The 19,571-nt window shown below is 38.4% G+C and overlaps 1 protein-coding gene across 2 annotated transcripts in view; it reads left to right on the top strand.

The window, feature by feature from the left end:
• The first annotated feature begins 12,492 nt into the window (after positions 1 to 12,492).
• The window catches only part of ctnna2 (catenin (cadherin-associated protein), alpha 2), a 1,795,296-nt gene continuing 1,788,217 nt past the window's right edge, over positions 12,493 to 19,571 (top strand). Inside the window, exon 1 of one of the 2 annotated variants that reach the window (XM_039751821.1) lies at positions 12,493 to 13,161. The gene's annotated coding sequence lies outside the window, so the exon portion shown is untranslated. The remainder of the gene's footprint in view (positions 13,162 to 19,571) is intronic. The other variant, XM_039751823.1, reaches the window with a different exon arrangement.

A 19,571-nucleotide genomic window follows, 5' to 3' on the forward strand; every position in this document is an offset into this window, starting at 1 on the left:
AACACCACTTGAATTTAGATCAGGGAGGCCATTCCTCCCAATCACACCTTTCCAGGTTTCACTGTCGTTGCCGACGTGAGCGTTTAAGTGTCCCAGCAGGACGATAGAGTCTCCAGGAGCTGCATCTCGCAGCGCCTCTTCCAGGGACTCCAAGAAGGCTGGGCACTCTGAACTGCTGTTAGACGCATAAGCACAAACAACAGTCAAGAGTCCTTCCCCCAACTCGAAGGTGTAGGGAAACAACCCTCTCATCCAACGGGGAGAACCCCAATGTGCAGGCCTAGAGCTGGGGGCCAAAAGCAAACCCACCCCTGCCCGACGCCTCTCACCCACAGCAACTCCAGAGTGGAATAAAGTCCAGCCTCTCTCAAGAGGAATGGTTCCAGAGCCCAGACTGTGCGTAGAGATGAGCCCGACTATATCTAGCCGGTACCTCTCAACTCTCGCACCAGTTCAGGCTCCTTTCCCACCAGAGAGATAACATTCCATGTCCCAGGAGCCAGTTTCGGCAACCGAGGGTCGGAACGTCAGAGTTCCTGCCTTCGGCTACCACTAATATTGCACTGCACCTGACCCCTATGGCCTCTCTTGCAGGTGGTGGGCCCACAAGAGAGCGGAACCACATTGCTGCTTTGGGCTGAGTCCGGCTGGGCCTCGTGGTCGAAGGTCCAGACACCAGGCGCTCACCAGCGAGCCCCTCCCCCGGGTACCCTTTCCCGGGCAAAGGAAACACCAATCCTTAGTTTAACTCCATATGGGGTCTCAGGATCGAGTTAGTCTGGATCTTCACCTCCGACCTGTTTGCCTTGGGAAACCCTACCAGGAGCATGTAGCTCCTGACAACATAGTTCCGAGGATCACTAGACCGCGCAAGCCCTTTAGTCACAGCAAGGCCTCGATCCAAGAAGGTATTATCAAACCACCCATTGTTTAACCAGCATGTTCTGCTGCATGGTTATAGAGTGCCAGAACAGGACGTTGGCATCATTTAATATTATAAAAATACCTGGGGCCTCATGCATAATGGCGTGCAAAGAATTCACATTATAATATGGCGTACAGACAAAAGCAGAAATGTGCGTACGCACAAAAAAAATCCAGATGCATAAATATGTGTGAATGCCAACTTCCACGTTCTTCCGCTACATAAATCTCGGTCAGCGTGAAAAGTAATGCACGTGCATGCGCCTGCTGTCCCGCCCTGTCTCCTCCCAGAATTACGCCTCTTTGAATATGCAAATCAATATAAATAGCCCTTAAGCTCAACATTCTGTGAAAAGGCAATGGCAAAGGCATGGGGGGAAATAGAAGAATTTCAGCGAATACCAAGTGGAGGCAAGGAAAAATGTACTATTTGTTGGTTTAAACAGTGGTATAAACCACAAAAGGAAGTTGATTGAGTGACACAGAGTGTCGGAGAAACTTGAAAGCTCAAGTTCACAAAGTCGCACAGTGCCCGAAATAAAAATGAAGTTGTTAGATATCAAAGTCGCCGTGAAAAGGTGAGTCGTAGCCCACCGTCTGAGTGTCATATGAAAGCTTATTAGGGTACAGAGAAAACAAAATATGCACACAGTGGGGAAAAAAAAGCATGAAATGTCAACTTTATTCTCTAAATTGCCACTTTAATCATGTAGTTTATTTTGTCATTAAAGTAGAACATCATAAACTTAATCTTAAAATCGTTTAATTTACAAGTTTTTCAAATCCCATCGTAACTAAAGCATATTAAATGCTTTGTTTTGTATTTGGTCTTCTATGTGCTCTATGTGTGTGAATCACTACGTGCTACTTAAACGGGCTTTCTCTTCCTCCGACAGGACACAGAATCCTTTACATTTGTGATATTACACGAATAATTAAAATACTGAGATGTATATTTGATATCATTTTCATGAAGATTGGACTTAAAGCATGTTTTTAAACATGGGAACATGGTGGTGATAGTAATTGTTCATGCCTCACGCAAGATGCTTGCTACGCCGTGTGCGACCTTCAATGAAATAATTTATTGCAGCAGTACTGTCTCTTTCAAACGTACTAACCCCCAATTCCTGTTCTTCCTTTTCTTTCTCCAAGTACCCAATCGCCACACAATCAGCTCAGTAATAAACATTAAGCCATCTGTAAGTTTAGAACTCCGATTCTTCAAAACTTTTAAGGGACATTGAAATATCTTCGCAATACATGTTTAATTATTCTATCCATTTATCCTTCCAGTGTTGCACCAGCCCCAGTAAGAACACATCGTGAGGAAGGAACAATCCCTGAACGGGGCACTAGCTCCTTGCTAGTGCTGCAACACCGTGTCCTCACATGATTAATTATTAACAATATAGACTATTTAACTGAAGTTCAAGTTTTATCTGTATAATATAATAAACATATTTTTCTGCATTTCATCTTAAAAATGATATTGTCATCATATGTAAATACGTTCTTTATAAAGTGGCTCAGGTTGTGCAATATTGTAACTGTAACGCAAGTTTACAGTGAGGTAATTGTACTTATAAGTACAAACAGTTCTACAAGGAGCACTTGATTGAGTGCGTTTATAGTTCTTGGGATGAAACTGTTTCTGAACTGCCAGGAAAGGCTGTGAAGTGTTTTCCTTATGAGAGCAGTTCAATAGACAGCATGGCTGAGGCAGCGCATCCTAGATGCTGTATACCAATAATTCTCTTTCCAGTCAGCTGCTGTAGAGCTGGGATTCTCCACTCAGATATAGTGATATAAATACTCCAAATGGTGCAGTGAGAGTAATATGGAAAAAGATGATCCTAACGGGAACAACTCAAAGAAGAAGAAAAAGGTGCAGTGAGAGTAACAATGCTAAAGCAGCTATGGTATTTAGAATAGTTTGACCATTCTGTGGACCATTATATTGTTACAGGTTAATTACAATCAGATGCATTAAATAATAAACAGTAGGCGGTTAATTTCAGCATATTTATAAAGCCGCGTCAGGTATGTGAACCTAAAATAGAAAGGGAAACCACACTGGAACAGTAGCACTGCTTTGACGCTGGGTGTCGCCAGTTTGCAAAACTGAGCGGAGAACCTACGTACACCAGGGTTGAAGCTACCGTGAAAATGTGCGTGGCTTTACGCAAAGTTTAGGTTTTATACATTGCGATTTGAACGTGGAAACATTCGTATGCAACATTTTTGTGCGTACGTACCGTTTATACATGAGGCCCCTGGTGACTTACAGTGTGTCTGCTCTAAGTCAGTGGTTCTCAATCTGTGGCGCGGGCCCCCCTTGAAGGGGGCGCGAAATAACAACAGGGGGGTGCGAAGATGTGAAAAAAAGAAAGCAAGAACCGAAAATATGAAAAATACATCTATTGAAACCAAAACAAATTAACTTAAACTACATTCTGATACTAGAAAAATAAATATAGAGTTAGATAAATGTTGATAAAAGTTAAATAGGTATAATAAAATATGCATCTATGATATATCATTAATTAAAAAAACCAAATTTGGAATTAGTGGGCTCCTTTCAAAAAAACGTTAGTGGGGCGCAATTAAAACTGTTATGAAAACTCAGGTCGCAAATACTTAAAGGTTGAGAAACGCTGCTCTAAGCCAAATTGTACCAGTACATGCTGAGAGGTAACCTAAAGAAAGCATATGATAATCCATTATGAACATTTTAGTTGGTTGTGGCAATTGGAACTGTCTGTTCTAAGTGGCACTGATATAAAGAGATACAGTATATGAGATACATATGGGATAAACAGTTGAATCACCTGGACATATAAATTGTAATGAATGAGCGTCCCTTTTTTAAATTTAAGTTTTATGATTAAAAAAAAAAGATTAAGGCAATAATTACCAAAAGAAGAAAAATATTTAAAATGCATCAAGGTTGTAATTCAAGAAGAAACAGCACTGCTCACGTAAAAAACAATTTGTACCCAGGCATAAAATTATAAACATGTGTTTGCAATTTCTTTACAAATGGGTGCTGATAGTGCTTTATGAATAAACAAAAAATGGTCATCATTTTGTGCAGTAAGTTCTCATTGTCAAGTCAGACTCTGTTCAACAATTGTGGTGGTGGGCTAAGTCAGAAAGGGGAAAGCAGACATGGATGAATGTTACAAAATATAATGCCAGCGGACACAAGGTTAGATCATGCAGTTTATCAGTCAACAAAAAGGTGTCTTGGAGACCAGGCAGTTTAAGGCTTAAGAAACATTCAGTGTTGCATGACCAACAGGCCTTCAGCTTGTTGTCTCTGGGACATTTGGAAGGCTGTACCTTTCCCTAGAAATAATTCTGGAACTTGATCCGAAATTACCCTAGGAAGTGATTTAAAGTTAATCCAACCAATAGTCTATTTTAGTGTACAGTCATGTGGAGAACTGATGGTAAGATCTCCACTTGTGGATGAAAGATATACCAGAGACTGGAGAGAAGCACTTGAAGTAGAAAAACGAAAGAGGAGTGCAGCATGCTGTTTGGACATAGGGTATGCCAACTCATGTGGCAGTTTGGAAACAACATGATCCAAGAGATTGTATATTTATTTTCTTGGTGTGTAAACTCCACAAACACAATGACAGAGCCACATGTCAAATGTAAACATGTTTTTAAATATGATGGGTCTAAAATAAACATGCTCCATAGTACCTTACTCTAACTGAAAGTAAATGTAAGATAAAAAAAAAAGTATGTCACATCAAAGGAAAAATTTGGTAGGTTCACGTTTCAGATTATAGATTACTGTATAAGGGACAATTAGTTATTCACATGTCACCGAAAATAAAAATGTTCAGATATGTACCATGTATTAATATTACTAGCAAAATACCCGCGCTTTGCAGCGGAGAAGTAGTGTGTTAAAGAAGTAATGAAAAAGAAAAGGAAACATTTTGAAAATAATGTAACATGATTGTCAATGTAATTGTTTTGTCACTGTTGTGAGTGATGAGTGTTGTTGTCATATATATATATATATATATATTGTGGTCCCCGGTCGTGGCTGGAGCCCGGCCGGGACGCCCAGGAGGACCAGAGGAGTGCTTGTGCCTCCTCCAGACCGCAAGGGGGCAATCGCTCTGGTTGTATTGGGGGCCACAGGTAGGGGGCTTGAAAGCCCAACCCTGTAGGGGCCCGTGGCCACCACCAGGCGGCGCCCTGGTGCCTGAGGAACCCTGGAGCCCAGCACTTCCACCACACCAGGAAGTGCAGGGGGGAAGACGACAGGGGACACCTGGACAGCTTCCGGGTGCGTAGCCGGCACTTCCACCACACTGGGGTGTGGCCAGGACTGATTGCCGGGAAGCAACTGAAGCCCATCCGGGTTCCCATTTAAGGGGCCGCCTCCCTCCAGTCAGCAGTGGATGTCGGGTGGAAGAGGACAGAGCTCGGGAGAGGACGGGAGGCGGTCGAAAGAGAGGCACAGTGACTGGAAGAGTGTGGCCTGGACATTGGGGGAATCGGTGCTGGAGGCACTGGGGTTGTGAGTGCACGTAATTTGTGTAAATAGTAGTGTAAATAAACAGTGTGTGGTGGAACTATGTTGTCCGTCTGCCTATGTCCGGGTCCCAGTCCACAATATATATATATATACAGTATATATATACACACACATATAAACATATATATACACACACACATATATACATACACATATCTATACATATATACACATACATCCACATATATAAACATATATATACATATACATACATATCTACATATATACATATAAACACACACATATATATATATATATATATATATATATATATATATACACACACACTCTTTGGGGTGCGAGCAACTGTTGCTGGGGGTGCCAGAATCCATCAAGGAAGAAAAATGAAAAACATTACTTGTACAAAATCTTAATTTATTTATCCATTCCTAAATAATTAAATGGGCAGGCTATTTCGTATCAGTGCAATAAGCTGCTTGTTAAAACGGATGACTCCCGCTCTTACGTGCAAGTCTGCGTGGATATTATGAACTATCGAATCTGTTCAAGTTCTATTTAAATTTTAAATAGACAGAATTTTTATTTAGTCGACAGAAATATCTTTGGTAGGAATGTAAGTTAAATGTAGGCATCATCGCATAAATTTTTCTTCACCATAGAAATGTAAAGAGTAAATTCGCCTTACATTCCAACCAAAGATATTTGTGTCGACTAAGTAGAACTTGAAAAGATATATTATTTCGAATGTGATCGCGCAATTCAGATCGAGTTGACGTGCACTACATCGAGCCTGCGTGCTATTGTGGTTTCACCTGCCTGCCTTAATAAGTCACCCTCCCCTTGCTCTTACTTTTTTACCGTTCATGTTCTCACCGTTCAATGATTACACTGAGTATGGCTTTACCAAAACAATCATTGATGGCGAATAAAGTATCCATTATTCATAAAGCTTCCATTGGTGATCTGTCTTTCTGCGTTAACCGCATATTTTTTCATACGTCTCAAACCAAGGGGTTGTGAGGGTAAAATGAATCGGGAAGCGCTGATATATATGTATGTGTGTGTATATATATGTATGTATATATATATATTGAAATAGTTTTACTGTGAAATAATGCAAAGAGTACGCGACACGTGTTTCGCCCTAATTTTGGGGTCATCAGGCGTACATACTCAGTGCACCCCCTCTCGGGAATCGAACCTCGGAGCTAGAGGCGAAGCCTCTTCCATTGCGCCACGGCGTGTGGTTTGTCTATTTGAGAGTATGTAGATTGGGGTATATATATATACATATATATATATATACACATATACATATATATATACCCGCGCTTCGCAGCGAAGAAGTAGTGTGTTAAAGAAGTTATGAAAAAGAAAAGGGAACATTTTAAAAATAACGTAACATGATTGTCAATATACAGTAATTGTTTTGTGAGTGTTATGAGTGTTGCTGTCATCAAGTATTTGATTATCATTATTTCTTTCAATCAGGTTCTTATTTGTAGGATGTGTTGTGTTCAAGTTACATTCCGTGTTTGTCAATCGTTGTAAAGATAACAGGTTTCATTCATCGATTTGTTTCTTACTGCATCAATAAACAGCTCATCTTCCTCTTTATCTGAGACGTGACACACTGCATGCACAGGTTTTTTTTTACACTGTCTTCCTTTAGCGGGACATTGATTTTTTCCACCGTGTGCTTTGTTTCCGCAGTAGTTGCACTTATGAATATGCTTGTATGTGTCTCACGCTTCATATTTTTTTGCTGCCTTCTCAATTGTGTAATTTTTGTTCAGCACTCTTTGGAACTGTTGCTTTTTGTCTGTGCACTGTGTCAGTTCACGTGAGCCGCTCGGTGTACATGCATCGAAGGTTTCCAGCTGTGCTGGTGCCATCTCGTGCGATGTCCACGGCTGTATTTAATGTTAGCTAAGACCCGGCACTTAAAAGTTTCTCTCGCAGTTTCGCTGAGTTTGTGCCAAACACCACCCTGACCATCTCATCTTCGTCTGCAAAAGCACAGTCCTTCACCCGTGAATATTTAGTGGCAGTGTATCTATTGGATTGCTGCTGACGGACGGCCTTATATGGGCAGGCCATCGAGCAGAAGTCTATTATAGTATATGGACGAAAAAATATGTTCCAGTTATGACCATTATGCGTAGAATTTCAAAATGAAACCTGCCCAACTATTTTAAGTAAGCTGTAAGGAATGAGCCTGCCAAATTTCAGCCTTCTACCTACACAGGAAGTTGGAGAATTAGTGATGAGTGAGTGAGTCAGTCAGTCAGTGAGTGAGTGAGTGAGTCAGTGAGGGCTTTGCCTTTTATTAGTATAGATTACAAAGAAATAAATTCAATATTTACAAAAATTATTGATTACTGATTATGGCACATATGTAGTCTTACCTTTAAACAAATATTATGTTATTATTTTTTAACTACACAGACAGCAATGCAGAAATGTATGCATTATAGCCTAAGCTGTTTTTCAAGGTTTTGACTGGTCACCTTAGTTCCAATGAAGGGTTCTGTTAATGCTACAGCATACAAAGACATTTGAGACAAATGTTTGGTTCCAACTTTCTGTACACAATGCCAGATGCATAAAGATATGGTTTGATGAGTTCGGTGTGGAGGAACATGAGCAGCCTGCACAGAATCCTGGCCTCAACCCTACTGAACATGTTTGTGATGAATTGAAACACTCATTGTTAGCCAGATGTTCCTGTCCAACATCAGTTTGAGATGAATTGGAACACTCATTGTTAGTCAAATCATCTTGTCCAACATCAGTACCTGAGCTCACAAATGCTCTTTTGGCTAAAAGGACACAGATTTCCAAAGACACACTCCAAAATCTTGTGGAAAGTCTTTCCAGAACAGTGAAAGATATTATACAGTACTTGCAAATGAGACAAGGTCATACAGGTGTGATGGTCAGGTGTCCACAAACATTTGGTCATCTGGTGTACGTGATAATGGAGATAGTGTGCTTTAAACCATTAATTTCTATTTTAATTTTTTAAAATCTTTTTAGTGAATTAAACAATTATATTTGACTTCTTCCTCAAAACTTTTATATGTTATATTAACAATTACATTGAGACATTTTCATATAAGAGTAAAGTCACCTGGTAGATTGTGCCCTTTCTGGAGTTGTTTCCTGCCTAATGTCCAATGCTTCCAAGAGAGGCTCTGGCCCCTGTGACACTGAATTGGATTAAGTAGGTAATATTCTTAAGCAATGCTATTTCTACACTACAAAATGTCAAGAAGAAAAAAAAACCTTAGGTAATGTAAAAAGTTTAATTATTTTAAAAGTGCTGGTTTTACACTTTCCAGTGTAGAGTGATATTACACAGAAAAAGTGTGAGATTTTATACCTACTGTGTAGAGACTATACACAATACATATATATATATATATTTACATCTAACAAATTATTCTGCACTTGACAAAAAACAGCACCCTGATCATCATCATCATCATTGGCATTCCTCAGTCCCCGTTAATGGCGTATCTAATAGTTCATCTCATCTACATACTTGACAGATAAATGGCGCTAGATCTATGTCAGTGTGAAGGTTAGCAGCTCTATGTTTATGGCTCTCTTCATTCTCTTTGATTGTCTGTTGAATGACCTAGAAGGCAAGTCGTTCATAATGGATATGCTTACGCCATGCTAATCTGTCAGTATTCTCCAGTTGCCAAGTGAATCTCCGTTTTGGAGCACCAATGCTTTGTGTTCCACTTGCAAGCTCTCCTTAGAGTACTTGCTTTAGGATTCGGGCATCAGGGAGCTGAGTGACATTGCCAAGCCAGCACAGTTGATGAGAGCAGATCTAAGACTCCATGCTGACACAACTGACTCTCTCCAAGATTGTGTTATTGGTTATTCTATCCTGCTGTCGAATACCAAGGATCATTCGAAATGTCTGTTGTTAAAAACATTCAGGTAGTCTAACGTTTTTCAGTATGGGCTCATGTCTCACACACGTACAAGATTGTCCTCACAAACACTTCATTGTAGATTGCGGCAACATGAAGCATCGGTTCTATTATACAGCATTTGTCATGGGCATATTATACAAATACTTAGAAATGTTAACAAAAAGTTTATTAATTGAATAAAAAGCATAATGTAAACATTGACCGTTCATAGCCACAGCTGGCAGTGTGCAGTGTGAATACTGATATCCTTTACTTATTCCACTTAATTCAATTTGTATATCATGCTTTACTGAGTATTGTACAGGATCCGCACAATTGCAAAGTTTCCATCTATAAAGCAATATCACAAAAATAATGAAATCATACATGATTTACATACATGAGCACACAAATTAAGTTGAACACTCAGTAAAACGGGTCTAATTTTAATCTGATTACGTTGGATTACGACTATATGAGTCCATCAGCAATGGAATGAGCATATGGCTAGTTGAGATGGGGAAAGGAAAACACAAACACCAGTCAGCAGCTTTCCTGTTGAAAATAAACCTCCAGATGGATCCATGGTAATTTTAACAAGTAAATTCTCAGTCAGAATCAGATATGGTTATGGTTCTGATGACTAAGTCAAGTGACCACTTACCCCTACTTTTGCATCTACAATGTGAGTACATGTTCTGGGCAATCTAATACATAGATTAAAAAAGTGACTCACTCAGTGTCACACAACAGAGTAAAAAAAAATGACCATCTGGAATCCACATTGCTGGGTCAGAAATACAAAGTTTACCTCTGGTTTGTTGATGGCAAATACAGTACAGAGGTGAGCACGCTGCCTGATCTCATCTGTGGGCTTCCTGAAAATGCCGCCAGAGAGAGAGATTACGGTTTCTGAAAGTAAATGGTTGGAAGACAGCAAAGAATTAGCCCATATTTTCTTCGAAAGTATTTTTTTCAAAGAAAAGCAAAAGCCACATTGATGGGGGTCATAATCTCCAATTTGTAAATCACTGGAGAGACAAACTTGATATTTGCAGTTTTTACATTTTTTTTCTAGTAGTAGTAGAGCTACTCAACTATACTATTTATCAAACAATGTAGACACTTTAGAGATCTGGCCAAAAGGAAAAAAAGCATGGAGAATGACGACTGCTGAACTTATTGCCCTATATGAGACATGTAGTTTTAATTTAGAATATCTGAAATAATCATTGCTAACTGTCCAGCGCTTGCACAATTGTTACAGTTAACAATACTGCCTGCCTATTAGCAAACTTTAGGTTATTACATACTGTAAGTCTAACTCTGGTATATCGTTTGAAAGAAGGTTTTGCAGAATTCAAAATGTTGAAATGCTGACATTAGGCTATGACATTATTATCTTACTAAATCAACATTGCAATGTTTAGACTAAATAAACTGTCTTGTTATGTAGCTTCTACCACTGCAGTTATAGCCATTTCATTTTACTGCACGGCATGGCATTCTTTACAAACAACATGTAAATGCCCTATTAGAATTGCAAGCATTACATGCAGTGCCTGGTTATTGACTTTGAAACTCATCCGAGCCACGGTAGCATATAAGAAGACCTTACTAGATCAGCAGGAATGGCATATAAAATTCTCAAGTTTTTTCTGTGACTGGGACAGCAGAAACAAGAAATTACATTCGGTCTGTAAGGAATGGACACAAAAGCTACAACTTGGTGTCAAATACATCGTCCGACCTAGTTAGGTGGATCTAGATAAAAAGTTTTTTTTTATTATATATTTATATATATATTAGAAAACTTATTTATGTTGCAGAATTCAATGGTGCAATGAACAACCTGGAACAAATAGCTTGGGTATTATTAAAAGAAGTCACTTTAAAATTGTTAATTAAATATATTATGATGAAATTGTGAAAAATGCATTGGTTAAGTTTTAGGAATTGGATTGCAACATGAGTCTCAAAGTTCACTTTTTAGATTCACATCTGGAATTTTTCACCAAAAATCTTGGAGCAGAGAGCGAAGAGCAAGGTGATAGGATATCAATGACGTGAAAAGATGGTAATAGGGATCTTAGGATGTAAGTATGATGACTGACTACTGCTGGATAATTCACAGGGATGCAATGAAAAAGTGTACAAACCACAGGTCATGAAATGAAGTTCTGTATCAATAAAAGTAAGAAATGAAGTGACAAAACCTATAAAAGTTGCAGGCAAATCAATGAATGTGTAATTTTGTTTTTATTTTTAAAAATAATACATTGACTATTTTCATGGTTAACTGATATAGAGCAATATACGAATGAACTGTCTAATTTGTTACATTTAACTACAGCTTCTTTTCAATGTTGTACTTAAAAGTGTTGTTACAATTTTTTGTGTTCATGAATGCAAAATCAAATACCTATTCACAGTCAGAACATTTTTAATGAATTTAACTTTGCAGACCTGTGTTATTACTTATTTCCGAATATATTAGTATCGTTCACAGTTTTTGACTGAACAAACGCATTTCTTCTCTGTGCATATTAAAGGCCACCTGTATCTGTACACTAACAGATGCACTTGCAAAGGGCATGACATTTAAAATGAAATATGACGCACAACAAAACAGAGACAATTAGAAAAGAACCGACCAACTCATTTCAAGTTTGCAAACAGAGCTATCTCTTAAGAGCAACGTCCATCACCGTGACAAGTTAACAATAATCGATGACGCCATGCGTGCTGATATGAAAAAGCGGATGAACGTGAGTCATCGACTGCTGCAAAGGTTTAACAGTTTAGCAGGTGCACATACGACACTTCTTTGCAGCCTCTAATGGTTGTAGGTCTTCGCAACAGGTGCCACTTGAGATACACTTTTTAATTTTACATTCTCTTTTTTTTTACTTGCAACTTCTCCGCTCCTTCCTTCTCCTCATTGTTTGCTGCCGGCTTCTGGCGTTGTTAGCCAAGCTGTTTCTATAACCACGGGTCTTCGCGCATGCTCTGTGGCCACCTGGCATTTTGATGTATCGCTCACAATTCGGCAGCTAATACTTCATAGCAGGCACGTGTTTTCTTCCTCTCTTTCTTTTTGTTTGATTTTTTTCCTCTATCTTTTCCAGTGCCATTCTCGTGGAGAACGGAAACATTGTGTTCGACTTGACATTGTAAAAGATCATATAAAAATCAGTAGGGCTTTAAATTCTAGATGGATTCTTCAAAAAGAAGAATCTGGGCCCAACAAACTACATTGCGCTCATGTAAAAACGTTGACAGCTGCACTCACACATTCGAATTGATATAATTCCGATTATAATACTAGCGACAGAAAAATAAGAAAAAGAAAGCCGATTCGTTCCTTTTATTAATAAGGGATATAAGAATAGACCGCTAGGCGCACTATTTGGCAAGGTGCCCTTCTTTTGTAAAGCCGCACGGCACGCATGCGTGGTAAGCACCTCTTCTCTTGCTTTCTGTCCGCTTATCTTTTTGGGCTGTTTTGTGGGAGGGGTCCGTATTTGGCTGGGAGAGCGATCGAAGAAAAGGGGCTGAAACGAATTTCTGTATCCCAGAAGCGGTAGCATCAACGTCTGTACATTGTGGCGAATTCATTGCAAATTACTGTTGTTATAAGCAGAAGAACTGAGCCGGTTGACTTGCACTGGGCGTGCTTTTACGTTCGAGTACCAGGGAATTAAGAAGACCGGTGGAGAAATAACACGATTTCAGCATTTTCAGTTTCTTAAAATAAAGCAGCTGCCAACCGACTAGGTCAGTAAATCCTTCCTTTTCACATTATTATTAGCACGAGTTGTCCAGTTATCTGCTTTTCGGCACTGATTGTATTCTATTGTAATATTCCAGCACTCGTGGTATTCTGATGTAGAGATTGCGTTGCTCTCTGATGCTCATCCAAGCTGGTCCTTTTAAAAATATAAACAGTACTGCATTTAAGTGACTTGGTCGTTCAACAGTGCATATAGGAATCATCACATTCGTTTGGCAGTTATTGGTTTGATTCATTGTTTGCAAGCATTTACATCTGAACTGGTTGCTTCTGTTCCGTTGTTTCCATTCATCCGTCCCTTGTTTCTGCTGATGTCCCGTCTGTGTAATGCGAATCTCAGCGTCGCGCATCACATCAGCTTTGTGGTCTTTGTTGCATTGCATGAAAGGCAGTTGGTATGTGTTTTAACAGCATTAACCAATATTAATAAGGCCATTACATATTTTAAAACTGTTTTGAAGCTCACACACTTTTTCTGTACCTTACCATTTGGAGTGCACGTGGACCATTCTCTGCTTAAATTATTTCCAAAAGTGCATTTGCCTGATCATAAGCCAGGTAGTGTTTTAATTTTGCTCTACTTGGCAAAAGAAGAATGGTATTTCCCAGTTAATATTTGTATCTCTTAAGTGCCCTTGTAATATATATATATATATATATATATATATATATATATATATATATATATATATATATATAATATATATACCTGGATCATTTGGCATTATCTCTTTCGGCTGCTGCACTTAATTAATTTTGACTGCGTGATAGTAAACGGGAAAAAAACAATTTGGGTGGGGTAGTAGATATCGATAAGGAACTTGATGCCAGCCTGGATGTTTTTTCATTATCATCATATGCTAGTAATGTTTATTGTTTACTCTAAATTCAATTTTCTACGTGCGCCAAAGCAAGTGTTGCAGCCCAATTTTACAAAAACTAATATAGTTGAACAAGAGAATAAGAAAGCCGATTGTTAAAGGTCCATATAGCTGCCTAGTAAGTGTGTCTTGTACCTTTGCGCTAGTTATTATTTCCGATTTCTCTTAAATGCTGAACGATTTGTAATAAGCGGTGGGCCATCCGCCGAAGTTTACTCTTCGTGCTTAGTTCTAGTACATGGGTACCTTTATGCACGCACACGTACTTGATGCATCCTATTGTCGAAAACTTGTACAGACGACCCGTGCCTGTACTCCGTGAAGAGCGCTGTGCAAAAAATAAATAAACGTTTGTTGGTAGACAGGTGATTTCGCTGACTGCTCGTCGTCGACTCCCGGTAGTGTGCGGTAAATCAGTGACTGTCTCTCAAGGTTTAGTAAGAAGACGAGGTCAAAGGTCTGCTGACAGGCTCGCTTAGCCATTGACCATCCAGCAATCAACCTTTTTTGAAACGTTTCAAGGATGTAAAGCCTTGTCACATATCACTATCATTTCGCATAACACCTTAGCTGACTGTGGCTACCTGGAAGTTTTGTACTCAATCAGTGAAAGAAGTGTCGGGTAGAGAAACATGTAATATCGGAATCAGTACCCAAAACTATAAAGTCATGTTTTATTGGTTTGTGTTAGTAAATATGTGAGTGGCAAATGTAGTTGAGGTTTATCTTAAAATAGTTGCACGGAAACACTTATCCTCATTTTATCAGCTTATTAGTCTTATTACAAGTAGTTAGTAGGCAATGCTATCTTCATCTGCCATTCATGTAAAAGCTGAAGTCTGAATTTAATAATCTGTGCAGTGGTTTGTGCCTGTCGCAGAACAAACAGAATGGAGGTAATAACTGAATGTTACAATTATGGTGCATGTTTCTGTTATAGAACAAGAAAAATAAATAAATAATAATACTAAAAAACCCCAGCATTTTCAAGAGTAGGAGGGAGAAAACAGTATGGTTATGATAAAGAAACAACATAATTAATATTTTATATACTACCTTTTACACTGAGCAATTTTCCCCAAAGTGCTTTATTTATTTATAAAGTGGTCTATGTATGAAATGCTTTATTTACAATGCTTTGATATTTGTTCTCAAAATATGTATTTCTACAAAGAGAAATGCATGCTGTCTGACCACTTGCACCCTAGTATTTTTCAGTCTAGCTTATTAAGTTAGATCACATACTGTGCTCTAGTTTTGAAGAGCAAAGTTTTATTAAAAAATACAATTATAAAGATGAAACAAATCAGTTCAGTTATTTTTAATTTGAATCAAGTAAAGACAAACTATACACAATTGAAACATGGACTCTAAGTGAATGCTGTGGTTAAGCATACACATTTCATGCATTGTCACACATTTTAATTAATTTTAAAACCCTTATTATTATGGCCAAATATCCCTTAAAATTTGCTATTACTTTGTGTAGACATGCATTCAAAATGCAGCTGTTATTTCATACAAGTAGGTATAATTTAGGTGGATGAATGTTCCTGTTTTCAGGGCACACGCAAACCTCAATTGTCATCATCATCATCATCATTATTCTCAACCCCACTTAAGGAAATTTAGAGACATGGGAAGAACTTTTGGAGTCCACCTTCAAAACAGTTAAAACGTATCAAAAGTGATATATATGTGAAAGTCAGAGTTAATGGAGACTGAAAACTGTTTTATTTCAGCTCATTCCTTGAAAAGGTATACTGGTATCTATTGTTCTAAATGAGTGCTCTGTCCCCATTCTGAGACAAATGAAAAGAATTGTTAAGCCACCCATGACAAAGGAATGTTCCTCTATCTTGGTTTGTTTGGAGTTTTGTAGAGGGGTGACAGCCCAACACAAGCCCTGGGTTCAAATCCTTCCTGAGGTCTTATAGTTAACTACAAATATTAAAAGAAGCCGTTTCACCTATAGCTGACAAAAGTAGGCATTTGAAACAGGTTGTGGCTCTTGTAATGGAAAATAAATACATAAATAAATTATTCAATCAATCAATCAACAAATCAATAAATAAATAAAATTCCATTATTTGGCAATGTCAGGATATTAGCAGTACTGTGTATTTTTTACATGAGATTGATTAGAGAAATTGCTATTCATCCTTGGAAATTCAGGACTGGCATTGAGAAAGAGAACTGAGGCTTTATGTGAGATTCAGCTTCACTATTATGAGTGCCATGTCGCTTTTTTAACTTGGCACAATAAATGGCATCATTATGAAAGTACTATAACAGTTTATAATATATGATTTTTTTTTTATCAACAGACACTGTGCTGCATATTGGACAAAAACGGTGGAGGTCAGACTAACTCATACACTTTAGACGGAACATTGGGAGTTGGTACTATTTAATAGAATAGTATTGTATAATGATAATAGCAGAAATTAGTCTGAGTTCATTATGTTTACCTGTGATTATGTAAGACAAGCAGTCATATTTCACTGCTTTAGCAGGCAACCGGTGCTATACTTAACCAATAAAGAGAAAAGGAAATATGTCACTGTGTGTGTGTTCATTAAAAGTCTAACTCAGTGAGCTACTGAAACAGTGAATTTTGAACAGGTGTATGGAAATAATTCTAGTTGAGAATCTATCATAATTTTGGACATCCTAACCAGTGGATCTCAGTATATGCAGACTTGTAGTATCACATCCACTTTGCTGACCCTCAAAACTGGTACACCACAGGGTAGTGTGCTAAACCCCCTTCTGTACTGTTTGCTCATCTCTGACTGTGTGGCTAGACAGAGCTCCAAATGCATCTTTAAATCTGTTGATGACACCACCATCATATGCCTGATCATTAATAATGATTAAATGTTTTACAGAGAAGAGGTCTATAATCACTGAAAAAAATGTGACGATTCACACTTAATATTTTCAATCTGAACCAATATAATTCTTTTGCTGGATTATGTGAATTTCCCCTTGGGATTAATAAAGTATCTATCTATCTATCTATCTATCTATCTATCTATCTATCTATCTATCTATCTATCTATCTATCTATCTATCTTTTAGCTTATTGATCTCACAATTTTTAAGTTGAGACAAATCATTTAGAGTGATTGGGTGCAATTCACTTGTTTTTTTTACTGAAGTAAATCTATTTTTTAAACTGTTCTTCCTTTTTGGCAGTTGGAAAGCCATCAAACTGTAAAGTTTGACCGAAAGAATATACAAACGGCCCCTCAAACACAGCACATGAACAACATAAAATATTAAGTTAAATGAAATAGGATTTTTACATTTATTCCCTCTACCATAACTTCATTTGGTACAAACTAATTTTTTTACTTTGATTGAGATCTGAAGCCAAATATTTCAAGCTGCAACACTAAATGACTAATCTTAAGTTCCTTGAAAGAGAAAATTTACGTTGAATGGACTACATCAATGTTATACTTTTTCAGTGATGTTTTACAGAGAAGAGGTCTACCTTCTGATTCAGAAGTGCCAGGACAACAGTCTCATCTTTAAGATCAGCAAAACTAAGGAGGTGGTCATCGACTTTAGGAAGTGGACCACATTCTTCATTGCAGGAAATGCTTTGGAGATGGTGAACAGCTTTAAATTTGTCAGAGTAACTATCACTGATGAAATGAAGTCCACACAGCACATTTTGGTTGTTGTCTGGAAAGCTCACAAACACCTGTGCTTCCTCAGATGTCTTCTGAAAGTGTAAATTTTTCATTGTGTTCTCACTAACCTGTACAGATACACATTGGAGTCCTTCCTCATTGGCTACATCACATCCTAGTATGGCACCTGTTCTACTCAAGATAGTAAAGCACTGCAGAGGGTTGGGAAGATGGCACAGAATAATACTGGCTCCCAACCGTCTTGTATTCACGACATATTCAACACTCACTGCCTTAGAAAGCAAACACTATTATTAAAGACCCCAGGCTTCCTGTATTCTATTTATTTTTTGTGTCTGTGTCATTCTTGGTAATGTATTAATGTATTAATTGTTGTCACTTTCTTCTGAGAGACATGCAAGTAAGAATTCCACTTTATTGTATACACATGGCAGTAAACTTAAACTTTAATAACTCATTTGTTTAATTGTGTGGTTTTAATGCATGTTAAATTAGATTAATTTATTTCTTAATTTACCAAATCTCCCTATTCTGGTTTGAGGAGTCTGAGTGTCTAGGCATGTGAGTGTCCTGCCTAAAAACCAAGATCTAGGCCTTTAATGAGCTCTTGGGCACAGTCATCAGTGTCAGCGTGCGGCTACAGTGTCCTCGTCAAGAGGTTTACTTACCTCGGCAGAGACATTCATGTCTCTGGTGACTCTTCCTATGAAGTCAGTGGATGGATTGGGAGAGCATGGGGGCCATGAGGTCACTGGAAGGGGGTGTGTGATGCTCCGGATATCTCTGCAAAAAAGTCCTGGTGCTCCCTGTTTTGCTGTATGGTTTTGAGACATGGATGTTATCCACTGACCTTAGACAAAGACTGGACTCCTGTGGTACTGTATCTTTTCGGAGAATCCTTGGGTACTGTTTGTTTGATATTGTGTCGAATAAGGCACATTATCTGCTATGTGAGAGTGTCAGTTATGGCACTATGGCTATGTAGTGCGATTCCCTAAGGGTGATCTGTCTTGCAGGATCCATATTGCTGAGGACTTGAGCCACTGGACCAGGTCAAGGGGACACCCACATAACATGTGGCTGCAGAAAATAGATGGTAATTTTCCAGTTGGACTGGAACGCATGTCTACCTTTGGAGTTGCCGACTGTGTTTCAGAGCTGTTTCGTCGTATAGTAGGTACGGCAACATGCTGTACCCATGCATGCTCCCCGACCTGACCTGACCTTATTCAAGTACATGGTCTTTGGGATGAGGCTAGAACATATTCCAAAAGCAGTGGGAACATGGTGGTGACCATCCATAGACTTAACACCATTCCATCACAAGCCACACTTTTGTCTAAACAAGCACTTCCTAACACTTTGTCAACATAAAGTAGTAAGCAAATCTAACCTGAATATCTTTAGGATGCAGGAGAAAGCTGTAGTATTGTGATGTCTTCAATTCAAAAGATATTCGCTTTGGATTGACAGGCAAGTGAGCGAGTGAGTGTAGTCTATGGTGGACTGTTGCCCATTCTCGGGTTGCTTACTCTATTTCTCCTCATGCCTGTTTTGGAGTAAGTGTGTTTTTAATAAAGCAAAAATTAATGCTATTTAGGATAGGTAAAACATTAAAAAAATACTGTATTTTAAAACAGAAATATATTTGCCTACTGTATATATCTGACAACACTGCTTCATACTGTCTAAGAGAATAAGGGCACCCATTTTATTAAGTAAGAATTGATCTGATTGTGTAGTGTAGTTAAAAGTATGTATAAAATCTCAGTTGACTTACTGTTTAGGAAATGGATGTGATGTTTAGAGCTAGACACCTATGTGTGTGCTATTTTTCAGAATTCTTTA

This window comes from Polypterus senegalus, chromosome 4, assembly GCF_016835505.1.
Source record: "Polypterus senegalus isolate Bchr_013 chromosome 4, ASM1683550v1, whole genome shotgun sequence".
NCBI lineage: Eukaryota > Metazoa > Chordata > Cladistia > Polypteriformes > Polypteridae > Polypterus > Polypterus senegalus.